This window comes from Myotis nattereri, assembly GCF_964212035.1.
Source record: "Myotis nattereri genome assembly, chromosome: 1".
Classification (NCBI taxonomy): domain Eukaryota; kingdom Metazoa; phylum Chordata; class Mammalia; order Chiroptera; family Vespertilionidae; genus Myotis; species Myotis nattereri.
The window spans coordinates 155,619,507-155,634,737 of NC_138075.1; the positions used below are offsets into that span (position 1 = coordinate 155,619,507).

Genomic DNA, 15,231 nt, shown 5'->3' on the forward strand with positions numbered 1-15,231 from the left:
TGAGTTTAAATCTTCTTCATATACCTCAACCAAAGCAATAGATCACAACAGGTTAAATACAGAACCAGATATGAGAAGCCAGATATCAAAGAGATTTGCAAAAATATAAGACAGCTCCACTCTTTTCATCAATTTTTTAAAATGTAGTTTTAAAAACAAAATATGTTAGGTAACATTTAAGTTTTTTGTGGTTTTTAAAAGTGAATTAATAAATTCTTAAAACATTGTATGATAAATGTCAATGATAGCTCACATAAACCAAAGCTCTCTGGGGACCCCTATCACGTATAAGGGCACAAAGGGTCCTGAGACCACCCTACACTTACGGTCTCACCTCACAGGGATCACTGCTCAGCAGGACTGAGCCCTCAGGGATCATTTTTTTCTCAGTGCTTTTAATCATGTATACACATATAGGTACACATATGCTTACACATATTATAGCAGAAAGAAAACTATTTTAGAAGATTCTAATTGTGTTTAAAATATAATTCTATGAAACAAAAGATAAAAGATGAGAGAGCGATCAATCTGATTAAAATGAAATTTTTAGAGGAAGTTTTCATTTTAGGTGCTTTTGATGGAAATGCTTTTAGATGAAAAGTAGGGAGTTTTTCAAGTATCAAGACTAACAATACAATTATGGCTAAAATCTGTTCAGGAAGCAGGAAAGAGTATAACAAAAGCATAAAATTCTATCAGGATTACAGAGAACAAACCAGCTGCTCTCAAAAACTGCAGAGTAGAGGAGAAGAGATGAACAATGAGAAAACACAGTAGCGATGTAAGGTAGAGAAAAAAAACTACACTTGCACCTATGCATTGTTTCTGTCTCAGAATAATTGGAGCAGGAATAAAAGTATTCATTCAGTAAAAATACTTAGCATGTTACATAAAAGAACCTTCCCCAGAGTTAGAAACAGCTGTAAAACTGAGTTTGAAATTCTGAAGAGTGCTATGATTTAGGAATATAAAATAAGTTTTCTCTTGAGCTTGAAAAACATTTTACATTTAGAGGGTTAAGAAAAAATCCTGTAATCATACAGGCAGAAAAAGTCTAGTAGAAGCTACTCTGAACCCTCTCACTTGCCAAGCTTCCTCCCAAAAGAGTCCAGTTCAGCTCTTTTTTATCCCTCACTCCTTTAGCTCCTGCCTTTAGAATACACTAATAGTCTTCTTTCTCTGGACACCTTCTTCCCTTCCCTTCCCTTCCCTTCCCTTCCCTTCCCTTCCCTTCCCTTCCCTTCCCTTCCCTTCCCTTCCCTTCCCTTCCCTTCTTTTCCCTTCCCTTCTTTTCCCTTCCCTTCTCTTCCCTTCCCTTCCCTTCCCTTCCCTTCCCTTCCCTTCCTTTCCCTTGCCTTTCCTTCCCTTTCTTTTTCTTTCCATCCCTTTTGCCTCCCCTTTCCTCCCCTTCTCCCCCCGCCCCCCTCTTCTCACCTCTCTTTCCCTCTCCTCCCCTTTCATCACAAAAAATCTTGGATTTGGCCTAGCAAAAATCAGAGTCACCTATTGGAGTAACTGAACAGCTAAAGGTAGAATTCTCTTCAGTGACTGGTGAGAGAGGAGAGATGGAAGAGAGAATAAAATGCTCTCAAGACTAACATATTAATGAATTTTGTCCCTGTACACACTTATCAATTCAATTCCACAAACATTTACATGCCAATTATATAAATACAAGTAACTCAGTCATTATTTCAACAGGAATTTTTAATGATGTTATGATGTGCCAAGCTGGCTGAGAATGCATTAGAGAACAAAACAGATAAGACCATTGGCCTCAAAGAGTCATACCAAATAGACATGATAGCAGTGTTATAAGTGGGAGACCAAGGTTAATTATCAAATAAGTGGCCTCTGATTATTTACCTGGAAGATGCTTTTACCTGGAAACAAGATGGATCTTTACAAGAATTGGACTTGGTCTAGAAAAGTCAGAAAAAAGTCAGGGACCAAAGACAGAAAAGTCCGCTAGAAGGATACTCCAGAGGACATCCTGGGCACGGGCTCTGGCTGAAGGGCATCCCCACCTTTCCTGGTGCTCAGTCAATACTCAACTCTAAGATGCAGGGAAGCCATGTACCTAGAGGTCAGCATTTCTAGCACCTTGGAAAGGTTCTCTATGAATGAGAGTGAAGAAAAATCTAACTAAACTTTACCGAGGTTTCCTGGGCTTCCAATGGAGATCTTATTGTTTTTAAAAAACTATTTTATTTTGAAATGATTATGGATTCACAATACTTTGCAAAATAGTACAAAGGTCTCAGGTACCCTTTACCCAGTTTCTCTCAGTGCTTACATCTCACATAACTACAGCACTATATCAAAAGCATGAAATTGACATTGAGACAATCCACAGACTTTATTCAAATTTCACTGAGATTGCATGTTATCTTGTGTGTAATTCCATGCTATTTTCCCATACAAGAAGATTCTTGTAACCACCACCACAATCAAGACACAGCACTGTTCCATCACCACAAATGTCCCCCATACTCCCTTACCTCACCATCTCTAACCCCTGGCCAGCACTAATGTGTTCTCCATCTCTATAATTTTGTCATTTTGAGAATATCATATAATGAAGTCATACAATCTATAACCTTTTGAGAGTGGCTTCTCAACTCAGCATAATTCCCTTGAGATCCGTCCAAGTGTTGTGCATATCAAGAGCAGTTTGTAAAGTGTACATTGTTAAATGCCAAGGTAATGTCATATCAGCGCACACAGTTAAAGGCTTTTCTATAAGTAGGTATGATAGTGTGGGCTAGAATCAATTATTCTTAATAGAACAGGATAATTGAAATTTATAGGTAACCAATAGAATCTGTTTTCTTGAGACAGAGCATTTTTTTTTTCCAGAATTGTTCATAGGTAGGCAAACGTTGGATTTAAAGGGCATGTTGTCCTTTAAAAATGTCCAGAACAAAAGAAGTTTTTTTCCAGACTTCTTGGGCAAAACTTTGGACACTCAACTGAATACTTATCCAGGCTTTGGGGCCAATTAAAAAAAAGTTTGGCACTGAAGCAAGCTTCTTTCCACATAGCTCACTGCTTGATGGAGCCAGAGCAGACCTTTTGGAAGATCAGCAATATCAGCAGCTCTTAGATTTCATGGCTTCATGTTGGCACTGCTTCCCGAACATAAGTTCTACTAAGCGAGAATTTCTGCTTTTTGGTAATAACCTGAGAATTAAACCTCAGAATGGTTGCTACTGAACTCATGTCAAAAATTCAGGTGAGATAAATGGTATTTGAGAGACAGCCTAAGGAACAAGTTCAGCATCCTCATTAGATGTACAGATATACATGCCAAGCAGGTCATTGGGATGTAAATTTCTTGTTTGCATTAATGTAGCCCTCATAGAAATTCGTGACCATGCTTCCAGTTTTCACCAAGAGTTGATATAAAAAAGATGCCTTCACAAAGTGCATTTGTTATTGTTAAATAAAGTTTATCTTTTTCTTATGTAAGTAATTCATACTCATTGTAGACCATTTGGAATGTACAGAAAAGTAAAAAGAAATATATAACACATAGTCTCATTTTCCAAACAGTGCAGTTTATCCCCATTCTGTCTGTCTTTGTTCTATGAAATTATTTTTACAATGTTATGACAAGATAATAAACATAATTTGAAAAGTATATATTTTCTAGAAAAATAGTTCTGAAGACATCATTTACATTATTTCATGTCTTTAGTATAAGAGTCCACACAATTTCTTTACAGAATATGAAATCAGAATAAATGGTCTCTCTGACAAGTCAGTATGGTTTCTTTTATCAGAACAAACCATGTACAATATCACCTTATTTCTGTTTTACTTGGTGAAAAGAAAAAGAAAATTTTTAGCTCATTTATAGTGATTCTTCCCTAAGTACTCATTTCTTCTTCTCCCTTGTCTCTCCATACAATTGCTGATCCCTCATTTATCTTTATTTTAACTATTCAGAGTATAATCTAAGAATCAGCTTTTTACGGTAAAAATGATCTACCCATTCCTTTTTGAAAAGGCAAGCTTCCATTAAATAGATGGACAGATAGGGAATAAATCCCAATATTAGCCAGAGGAGAGGAGAAAAACAAAAAGAGTTAAAGAATAAAAAATATAAAAAATGCATATGTACTTGGAGTATCTACAAAATACATAGACACGTCTATGTATTTTGTAGACACTCCAAACTGACCCTATATCATTAATATTTGGGTAGGTACCCCAAAATGCATGCAGAAAACAATACTTTTTTTATTTTTAAATCCTCACCTGAGGATATATTTTTCTATTGAGTTTAAGAAAGAGTTTGGGGGGGGGAGAGAGAGAGAGAGAGAGAGAGAGAGAGAGAGAGAGAGAGAGAGAGACAACAATGTGAGAGATCATCAATTGGTTGCCTGCCACACTCACCCCAGTGGAGGCTGGGGATGGAACCTAAAAGCCAGGTACATGTCCTTTACCAGGAATTGAACCTATGACCCTTCCCTGTGCGGGCCTAGCTCTAACTACTGAGCAACACCAGCCAGGGCAAAAATAAAAATATTTTAAAAGAGGAAATAAAATAAAAATATAACAACCATGAGATAAATTTACTTCCTCTACATGTTATGTCTTGCTATTTCCCACACAGTCTCCACTGTCATCTAACTCTCCTTTTCCTTGTAGATAACTTTTAGATATCAGACAGTAGCTATTTTGTTGCTTATGTGTATCCAATGTTACTATTTACCTGAAAAATCCATGCAGCCCTTGCCAGTTGAGAGTTGTTCTCTGCACCGAGAGGTCACCGGTTTGATACCCAGTCAGGGCACATGCCCAGACTGTGGGCTGGATCTCCAGAAGGGGACATGCAGGAGGCAGCTGATCTAAGTTTCTCTTTCACATTGATGTTTCCATCTCTCTATTATATCTATGTTTCTCTCTCTAAAGTCAATAAAAAATATATTTAAAGAAAAAAATCAGTCCATGAGGCATGGAAATGCAAAGGTGAGCTCTGGGCGACTTTTGCAGGTCAGCTATATGGTACTGTGGGAGTGATCAAAGGCTAGAGAGGGGGGTATGAAGGTTAAGAATTTTTTTTCAACTTAAGGGGAAAACATTACTTTAAAAAAGTCAGGAGTTGAGAAATTAAAAAGAAAAATAAGGTTTAATTTCAGTCATGGTCTACTTTACTGTCCTGTGTGAGAAGATTTAGAGCAAAGTTAGTTCATGGTTGCTGAGCTGGAGATGGATATGCGGAGAAGACAGAAACTAACTTGGGAATCTTTTGGAAATTGAAGAGACCATAGGAAGGCTTGGTTTGATGAAAGCAGAGTCACTTTCACACATTGGGGGATCTGGAAAAACACAATCAATTAATCATACTGGGAAAGAGAATAGTGATAAAAAAGACAGCATTTTACAGTTAATATGCTGCTTTTGTACTTGTTAATATTATTAACCTAGTTAATATGTACTATTATTATTCCCATTTTCAAAATCAGAAAGTGAAACTCATGGCTGGTTAAGTGACTTATTCAAAGTCACAATAAGTCAGTGATGGCGAACCTTTTGAGCTCGGCGTGTCAGCATTTTGAAAAACCCTAACTTAACTCTGGTGCCATGTCACATACAGAAATTTTTTGATATTTGCAACCATAGTAAAACAAAGATTTATATTTTTGATATTTATTTTATATATTTAAATGCCATTTAACAAAGAAAAATCAACCAAAAAAATGAGTTCGCGTGTCACCTCTGACACGCATGTCATAGGTTCGCCATCACTGCAATAAGTGATAGTATACTTCTCATGAGGTATCTATCCCAACAAGAGTAACCGTTCAGTAAGTATTTGTGGAATAAAATGGATGAATGAAATTCCAATTTTTTTTTATTCTCATTATTCAAGGAAACTTTGAAATAGCTTCAGAAACCATTTTTCTTATTCCAGACTAATACGTCTTTATTTATAAAGTAAACAAAAGTAACTAAAAACAAAACAAAACAAAAAGATCCTTTAATTTTGGGAAGTGAGACAATTCAAAAGACTAAAATAAATATTAACTACTAGTGACCTGGTGCACAAAATTCATGCACATTAAAAGGGAATTAATTAGAGGAAATATTTTAATATTGCTATTTACCCTTTCTCTATAATAGAAGTGTCAGAGATGAAAGAAAATTAGTAAAATGTATATGAAAATCTTCTTCCTGTCAGAGTCTGAGGCATGCCACGGGAACCAGAGTCAAGTCCCTGCCCACCCATGTGTGCCTCGAAATTGCACAAGACCCAGACCAGGTTGGCCCTACCCCCATTGGGCTAGATCCAGACCTGGCTGGCCCCACACCTGTCAAACCCCTCCAGGGCACGGGGCTTGGCTGAGGTCCTCAGGCCTGGGCTGAGGGGTGCGTCTTGAGATCCCCTGGCCTGGGCCAGGGGGTGCGACCTCAGGTCCCCCCATCAAACCCCACCAGTAGAGGGGCATAGCCTCAGGTCCCCTGGCCTGGGGCAGGGGGTATGCCTTGAGGTCCCCCGTCAAGCCCCACCTGGCAGGAGGTGTGGCCTCAGGTCCCACAGCCAGGGCTGGGGCATGGGGCATGGTCTCAGGTCCCCTGGCCTGGTGGCAGTGTTGGGGGACAGCCTGAGGTCCCCTGTCAAGCCCCACCAGGCAGGGGCACAGCCTCAGGTCCCTGCTGATTGCTCGTTAAGGCCCATTACGGGAACTCGGTCTCCGCTGTGGGCTCAGACATCTTGTGTTATGGAATCCCTGCCTCTGCTATGGGCGCAGTCATCTTGACTGTTACGGCATGGTGGTCAATTTGCATATTCCCTCTTTATTAGCTAAGATATGCAAACTATTATACAATAGATCTCTAGAATTTTTTCATTTTGCATGACTGAGACTTTGTACCTATTGAACAACAACTCCCCAATTGTACCACACCTACTCCCTCACCTCCAGCAACCACCATTCTGCTTCCTGCTTCTAAGAGTTTAATGACTTCAGACACCTCATACAAGTAGAATCATGTAGTATTTGTTTTTCTGTAACTGACTTTTTTCACTTAGTGTAATTTCCTCAAGGTTTATCCATGTTGTAGCATATGACAGGGCTTCCTTCTTTTTAAAGGCTGAGTAATATTCTATTTTCATTATCCATTCATCTATCAATGGACACTTAGGTTGCTTTTACCTCTTGACTATTGTAAATAATGCTGCAGTGAACATGGGAGTGCAGATAGCTCTTTGCGATTCTGTTTTCAATTTTTAGATAAGTTCTCAGGAGTAGGATTCCTAGGTCATACATTAGTTCCATTTTTAGTTTTTTGAGAAAACCCCATACTGTTTTTCAGAGCTATTGCACCTTTCTACATTCCCATCAACAGGAAACAAAATTTTCAGTTTCTCCACATCCTTGTTAATAGTTGTTACATTATGGATTTTTTTGGGTGGCTTTTCTAAATGGCCATCTAACAGGTATAAAGTAACATTTCATTGTGCTTTAATTTGTGTTTCACTGACGATTAATGATGTTGAGCATCTTTTCATATACTTGGTGGTCATTTGTGTATCTTTGGAGAAATGTCTTTTCAAATTCTGTGCCCATTTTTAATCAGGTTATTTGGGTTTATTTTGCTGTTGAGTTGTAGGAGTTCCTTATACATTTTGGATATTAATCCCTTATCAGATATAGTTTGTAAATATGCTTCTCACCCCCTCCCCCCATTCTGTAGGTTGTCTTTTCACTCCATTGATTGTTTCTGTTGCTGGGCATATTTTAGTTTGATGTAGTCCCACTGGTCTATTTCTGCTATTGTTGCCTGTGCTTTTGGTGTCAAATCTAAGAAATTGTTGCCATGATGAATGCTGTGAAGCTTATTCCTTATGTTTTCTTCTAGGAGCTTTATAGTTACAGCATGCTGTGTAAAGACTCACCAATAAATAATCAGATGGCTCTACCAGAATGTATCTAACCAATACTCAATTGCTAAACATATAAATTGTTTCTAAGGTTAGCTAATTAAAGTATTATTAGGATAAACATCTTGGCATCTAACTATTTCTGCACCAATTCATGAATATTTCCTTAAGATGAAGTCCCATAAATAGATTTAGTAAGCAAATAGTACTAAAACTATCTATCTTTGCATATTTCTGTATTTGTACCACAATATGCCCCCTGACCAGTTAGAATATGAAATATTAGGAGGAATGGCAGAGAACAAATAGGATGGACCCCAAATTCCGTGGTCTATCATATATACACCATACCTAAGATCTAAATAATCCTGCTGAGGAAGAACTGGGCGAGTTACAGAATGATCACAGTGGGTTTCACAGAAGGCTTCATAGTGAGTGACATAAAAATGAAAGGCAAGATATCCAATCAGGCATTCTAGCAGAAGAATGGTATCAGAATGAGCAGTTTGGTGAAAAATGCCAAAGGCAAAAATAACCACAAAAAAAGTTTACAAGTTTGGTCTATGTGGTGAGGATAGGTCACTCGTCCTGAAATACTTACATACAATAGAGAAAAAGCAAAAGTACTCATGTTGCCTCTTCCTCTCCCTACCCCAATTATAACAATTGACCTATAAATAAAAAAAAGGGTGGGAATACTGTAAGAGGACACCTTGCTATTTCAGTTGAGTTTTGGTTTTTAAGTTCAGCTATTCTTTCCCAGGGTAATAGAAAACTTTTGGGTGGGTGTGAATAAATACTTCTAAGAAATAATGTAGACAGTGGAAGCACTAGAAATCTTAAGAATATATTGGGAGTAAATATTCAAAAAGGGTGTTGGAGGATTGGAAGTCATGATACTATAGACTTGTAACATTGTCATTGCTTCAGGGAAAAGGGTAGATCATGGAAAGGATGATTTTGGAGCATTCTCTAGCAAAATAAGTGGTTTCAAAGATCATGAGAAGTGGATCAGACTAATGGGGCCACCACCTCCCCCATGTAGCACATCTGTGTGCTTCAGATACAGTTTCCTTACTGAGCTAGCACAGTCCCGTAGGCCCATGCCTGAGTGAACAAATTCGAAAAATGTTCCCCTTCTTTTCAACAGAAGCAATCCTGGTCAGAACACAGGTTGAATTTGTCTTGGGCAGAAGTGCATTTTTAGAGTGAAATTGCCCTAGTGCTAAACTGGAATGGTGTAGCATCTGCAATTAAGACCTTTGGAGTCAGACAGGCTTGGATTGACTCCAGATCTACCCATTACCAGCTTTGTGACCTCCCTGAGACATTTTCTCTTTTGTACAATTGATGTAATAATTTTGTCTTCCTCACCTTTCTTATTTGAGAAAAAAAGAGCTAGACCACCAGGGTAAAAGTTCAAATAAATGAGATTTTGTTGCCCTTACCGGTGTGACTCAGTGGATAGAGTGTTGGCCTGTGCACCGAAAGGTCCAAGGTTTGATTCCTGTCAAGGGCATGTACCTGGCTTGCGGGCACATCCCCAGTAGGGGGTGTACAGGAGGCAGCTGATCCATGTTTCTTTCTCATTGATGTTTCTAGCTCTCTATCCCTCTCTTTCCTTTCCTCTCTGTAAAAATTAATTAAATATATATATATATATATATATATATATATATATATATATATATATATATGATTTTGTTTCTCCTAGGTGGTGTAGTTCAGTGGTTGGGTGTCAACCCATGAACAGGTCACAGTTCGATTCCAGGATGAATTACTCTTTTTACAGGAGAAAGCCCAGGAAGAAGTAGACTGTTAAAAACAAGCCAATAGCTGACTAGGAAACCTTCTGTTAGACCTGTCCTGGGTCATATTTTGCTACAAATATTAAAATCAAATGAAATTGCTTAATGATTGTAATGATAAAAGATACTTTCCAACTACCAGAGGGAAGGTGAAGTGATTTAAAAGTTGATGTCAGCTAAATATGTTGATTGTCTTATACAAAATGACCCTATGGGCATCACATTTTATTCTTTTTCACCAGGGAATTAATTTAAATTTGCTATTTCTCAGATGAGTTCAGATCATGAATTTTACCAACATATATAATTAAAGACCTTGATTAATAATGTTTCCACCATAATTCTCTGTATTCTAATTTTCTGTATCTTAAACTACAGATTTAGGGTAGACGTGATGTTTTGCTAGAAAATGTAAATCCTGAAGATTTTCATTATGCAAAAAGATTAATGAGTAAAATATAAAGTTGTTTCCCCAATAAGAATGTCTATTTGTTTGAAGTTTTTTTTTTTTAAAATATATTTTATTGATTTTTCAGAGAGGAAGGGAGAGAGATAGAGTTAGAAACATCGATGAGAGAGAAACATCGATCAGCTGCCTCTTGCACATCCCCCACTGGGGATGTGCCCGCAACCCAGGTACATGTCCTTGACCGGAATCGAACCCGGGACCTCTCAGTCCGCAGGCCGACGCTCCATCCACTGAGCCAAACCGGTTTCGGCTGTTTGAAGTTTTAATATAGTCTTAAAATATTACAGATACCATCTTACTCTAAATAACAAATATTTAAAAAGAGAAATAGGGTTGAAAATCTAACTCCAGAATATTGTTGTTTGAGCAATATTTTGGGCATAAATTACCTGTAAAAAAGAAGCTGCCTGGAAAAGTGGGTAAATAATTTATTAGTTTAGTACAGAGCTTACAATTACAGGAACTTGGGTGAGTTCTTTTCTAAAATAAACAAAAAAGCATTTAACAGTGGATTAACATTTCCTGACCTAGCTATATTATAAATTTGCACACTGGTTTTTCTCAAAGTATATAAAACTAACAGTAATAGGCTATATTCTTAAGATCTGAACATTCTTTAACATGCTCTGTCTTATTTACCCTGTGCAGAAGTTTGGGAAATTAGGTCCCTTGGGTAGAACTGAAGTGTATGCACAGTTATGAAATCATGAAATTGTGAACTTGACCACGGTCTGAGGTCACATTTGTCTTATCTCCATAAATGAGAAAGTTGGATTAGATTGGATGTTCAGCACCAAGATCTTTGAATTATTTAATAAGATTTTTAAATTTTGGAAGATAGTACAGAGAACTCCCAAACACCCCTCACCCAGTTTCCTCTGTTATTAACACCTTACATTACTATGGTACAATTGTCACAATTAAGGAACCAACATTACCTTCCATGGCATCTCCTGCCAATTCTTTTGTGGGAACACCATATCGGATGGCCCCAGAAGTAATGTTAGCCATGGATGAAGGACAGTATGATGGCAAAGTAGATGTATGGTCTCTTGGAATAACATGTATTGAACTAGTGGAAAGAAAGCCTCCTTTATTTAATATGAATGCAGTGAGTGCCTTATATCACATAGCCCAAAATGAATCCCCTACACTACAGTCTAATGAATGGTCTGATTATTTTCGCAACTTTGTAGATTCTTGCCTCCAGAAAATCCCTCAAGATCGCCCTACATCAGAGGAACGTTTAAAGCGCATGTTTGTTCTTCGGGAGCGCCCTGAAACAGTGTTAATAAATCTCGTTCAAAGGACAAAGGATGCAGTAAGAGAGCTGGACAATCTGCAATATAGAAAAATGAAGAAACTCCTTTTCCAGGAGGCACATAATGGACCAGCAGTAGAAGCACAGGAAGAAGAGGAACAAGATCATGGTGTTGGACGGACAGGAACAGTGAATAGTGTTGGAAGTAATCAGTCTATTCCCAGTATGTCCATTAGTGCCAGTAGCCAAAGCAGTAGTCTTAGCAGTCTTCCAGATGCCTCGGATGACAAGAGTGAGCTAGACATGATGGAGGGAGATCATACAGTGATGTCTAATAGTTCTGTCATCCACTTAAAACCTGAGGAAGAAAATTATAGAGAAGAGGGAGATCCTAGAACAAGAGCATCAGATCCACAATCTCCACCCCAAGTATCTCGTCATAAATCACACTATCGTAATCGAGAACACTTTGCTACTATACGGACAGCATCACTGGTTACAAGGCAAATGCAAGAACATGAGCAGGACTCTGAACTTAGAGAACAAATGTCTGGGTATAAGAGAATGAGGCGACAACATCAAAAGCAGCTGACGACTCTAGAAAATAAGCTAAAGGCTGAGATGGATGAACATCGCCTCAGATTAGATAAAGATCTTGAAACTCAACGTAACAATTTTGCTGCAGAAATGGAGAAACTTATCAAGAAACATCAGGCTGCTATGGAAAAAGAGGCTAAAGTGATGGCCAATGAGGAGAAAAAATTCCAGCAACATATTCAGGCCCAACAGAAGAAAGAACTGAATAGCTTTTTGGAGTCCCAGAAGAGAGAATACAAACTTCGAAAAGAACAGCTTAAGGAGGAGCTAAATGAAAACCAGAGCACTCCAAAACAAGAAAAACAGGAGTGGCTTTCACAGCAGAAGGAGAATGTACAGCATTTCCAAGCAGAAGAAGAGGCTAATCTTCGACGGCAGAGACAATACCTAGAGCTGGAGTGCCCGCCGTTTCAAGAGAAGAATGTTACTTGGACGCCATAACTTAGAGCAGGACCTTGTCAGGAGGAGTTAAATAAAAGGTAGACCCAAAAGGATTTAGAGCATGCCATGCTACTGCGACAACATGAATCCATGCAAGAACTGGAGTTTTGTCACCTCAACACAATTCAGAAGATGCGCTGTGAGTTGATCAGATGACAGCATCAAACTGAGCTCACTAACCAGCTGGAGTATAATAAGTGAAGAGAACGGGAACTAAGGCGAAAGCATGTCATGGAGGTTTGACAGCAGCCTAAGAGCCTGAAGTCTAAAGAACTCCAAATAAATAAGCAGTTTCAGGACACCTGCAAAATCCAAACCAGACAGTACAAAGCATTAAGAAATCACCTACTGGAGACTACACCAAAGAGTGAGCACAGCCGAAACCGGTTTGGCTCAGTGGATAGAGCGTCAGCCTGGGACTGAAGGGTCCCAGGTTCGATTCCGGTCAAGGGCATGTACCTGGGTTGCGGGCACATCCCCAGTGGGAGGTGTGCAGGAGGCAGCTGATCGATGTTTCTCTCTCATCGATGTTTCTAACTATCTCTCTCCCTTCCTCTCTGTAAAAAAATCAATAAAACATATTTTTAAAAAAAAAAAAAAAAAAAGAGTGAGCACAAAGCTCTTCTGAAACGGCTCAAGGAGGAGCAGACCCGGAAGTTAGCCATCTTGGCTGAGCAGTATGACCACAGCATTAATGAAATGCTATCCACACAAGCCCTGCGTTTGGATGAAGCGCAGGAAACAGAGTGCCAGGTTTTGAAGATGCAGCTGCAGCAGGAGCTGGAACTGTTGAATGCATATCAGAGCAAAATCAAGATGCAAGCCCAGGCACAACATGATCGAGAGCTTCGGGAGCTTGAACAAAGGGTCTCCCTACGAAGGGCACTCTTAGAACCAAAGATTGAAGAAGAGATGTTGGCTTTGCAGAATGAATGCACAGAACAAATACGAAGCCTGCTGGAGCATCAAGCCAGAGAAATCGAAGCTTTTGACTCTGAAAGTATGAGACTGGGTTTTAGTAACATGGTCTTTTCTAATCTCTCCCCTGAGGCATTCAGCCATAGCTACCCAGGAGCTTCTGGTTGGTCTCACAACCCACCTGGGGGTCCAGGACCTCATTAGGGTCATCCCATGGGTGGCCCACCTCAAGCTTGGGGCCATTCGATGAAGGTGGACCCCAGCCATGGGGTCACCCCTCAGGGCCAATGCAAGGGGTGCCCCGAGGTAGCAGTATGGGGGTCCGCAACAGCCCTCAGGCTCTGAGGCGAACAGCTTCTGGGGGACGGATGGAGCAGGGCATGAGAGGAAGCACGAGTGTCACCTCACAGATCTCCAGTGGGTCACATCTGTCTTATACATAGCTTAATAGTTGAAAGTGGCAATTCTGCTGGAGCTGTCTGCCAAAAGAAACTGCCTACAGACATTGTCCCAGCAGCCTCCCCACTTGGGTACTACAGTGTGGAAGCTGAATGCATACGGTATATTTTATTCATTTTTTTAAAGTGCTCTGTTTTGTGTTTACTAATTTGGATGTCATAGTATTTGGCTGCCAGGTTTTGTTTTTTGTTTTTAACTTTTGGAGAAATTTAAAAGGGGGAATTGATATGTATGTGTGTGTGCACGCATGCACACATACACACACACACATCATGTGTGTGGTAAAAAGAAATTGGCTAGATAGGGGGTATTTTCTGAACCCTGCAAATATATAATACAGCAAAAAAAAAAAACAAAAAACACACAAAAAAAAACTCCCATAGTACCTTGCTATTAACTGGCCGCCACACTCTTTGTGGATTTCCCCAGTTTTCCCCAGTCATTCTTCTCTTCCAGGATCCTATCCAGGATATCACGTGACATTAGTCACCATTTCTCCCTAGTTGCCTCTGGTCAGTGACAAGTTTTCATACTTCCCTCATTTGCAATGACCTTGACAGTTTTGAGCAGTGTTGGTCAAGTGTTTTGTAGAATGTCCCTTAATTTGAATTTGTCTGATATTTTCCTTATGATTAAACTGGGGTATGGGTTACTATTTTCATTACATCATATCAAGGGAACATGCTATTAAAATGACTTACCACTGATGATGTTGACCTTGATCACCTGCCAAGGTTGTGTTTGCCAGGTTAATTTCCTTTTCTCTCTTTTCAATACTCTGCTCCTTGGGAACAGGTCGCCTACTAGTATATAACGCTACTTTATTATTTTCTCACTCATATTGGTGCCCTTTTGGTTTTTGAGCACTTATTACTCTTTTCTCCCTTTCTCTCTCTCTCTCTCTCTCTCTCTCTCTCTCTCTCTCTCTCTCTCTCTCTCTTTTTCTTTCTCTCTCTTTCGTTTATGGGTTAAGGTATTACATATGTGTCCTATCCCCCCATCCCCCCCCACCTTCCTCCCCACTTGTGTTCTCACCCCCCTGGTGCCTGTGTCCATGGGTTATGCTTATATGTATGCATACAAGTTTTTGGTTGATCTCTCCCCCTTACCCTCACCCTCCCCAACCTTCTCTCTAAGGTTTGATAGTCTGATCGATGCTTCTTTGTCTCTGGATCTATTTTTGTTCTTCAGTTTATGTTGTTCAATATATTCCACAAATGAGTAAGATCATGTGATACTTATCTTTCTCTGACTGGCTGATTTCACTTAGCATAATGCTCTCCAGGTCCATCCATGCTGTTGCAAATGGTAGGAGTTCTTTTCTTTTTACAGCAGCGTAGTATTCCATATTGCAGATGTACCACAGTTTTCTAATCCACTC

General features: G+C 39.3%; 1 pseudogene across 1 annotated transcript; it reads left to right on the plus strand.

Annotated features, from left to right (window-relative positions):
* The first annotated feature begins 11,117 nt into the window (after window positions 1–11,117).
* LOC308530851 (serine/threonine-protein kinase TAO1-like) lies at window positions 11,118–13,834 on the plus strand (annotated as a pseudogene). Its single transcript has 2 exons — window positions 11,118–12,845; window positions 13,086–13,834. The product of its transcript is annotated as a serine/threonine-protein kinase TAO1-like (transcript).
* The last annotated feature ends 1,397 nt before the right edge of the window (window positions 13,835–15,231 follow it).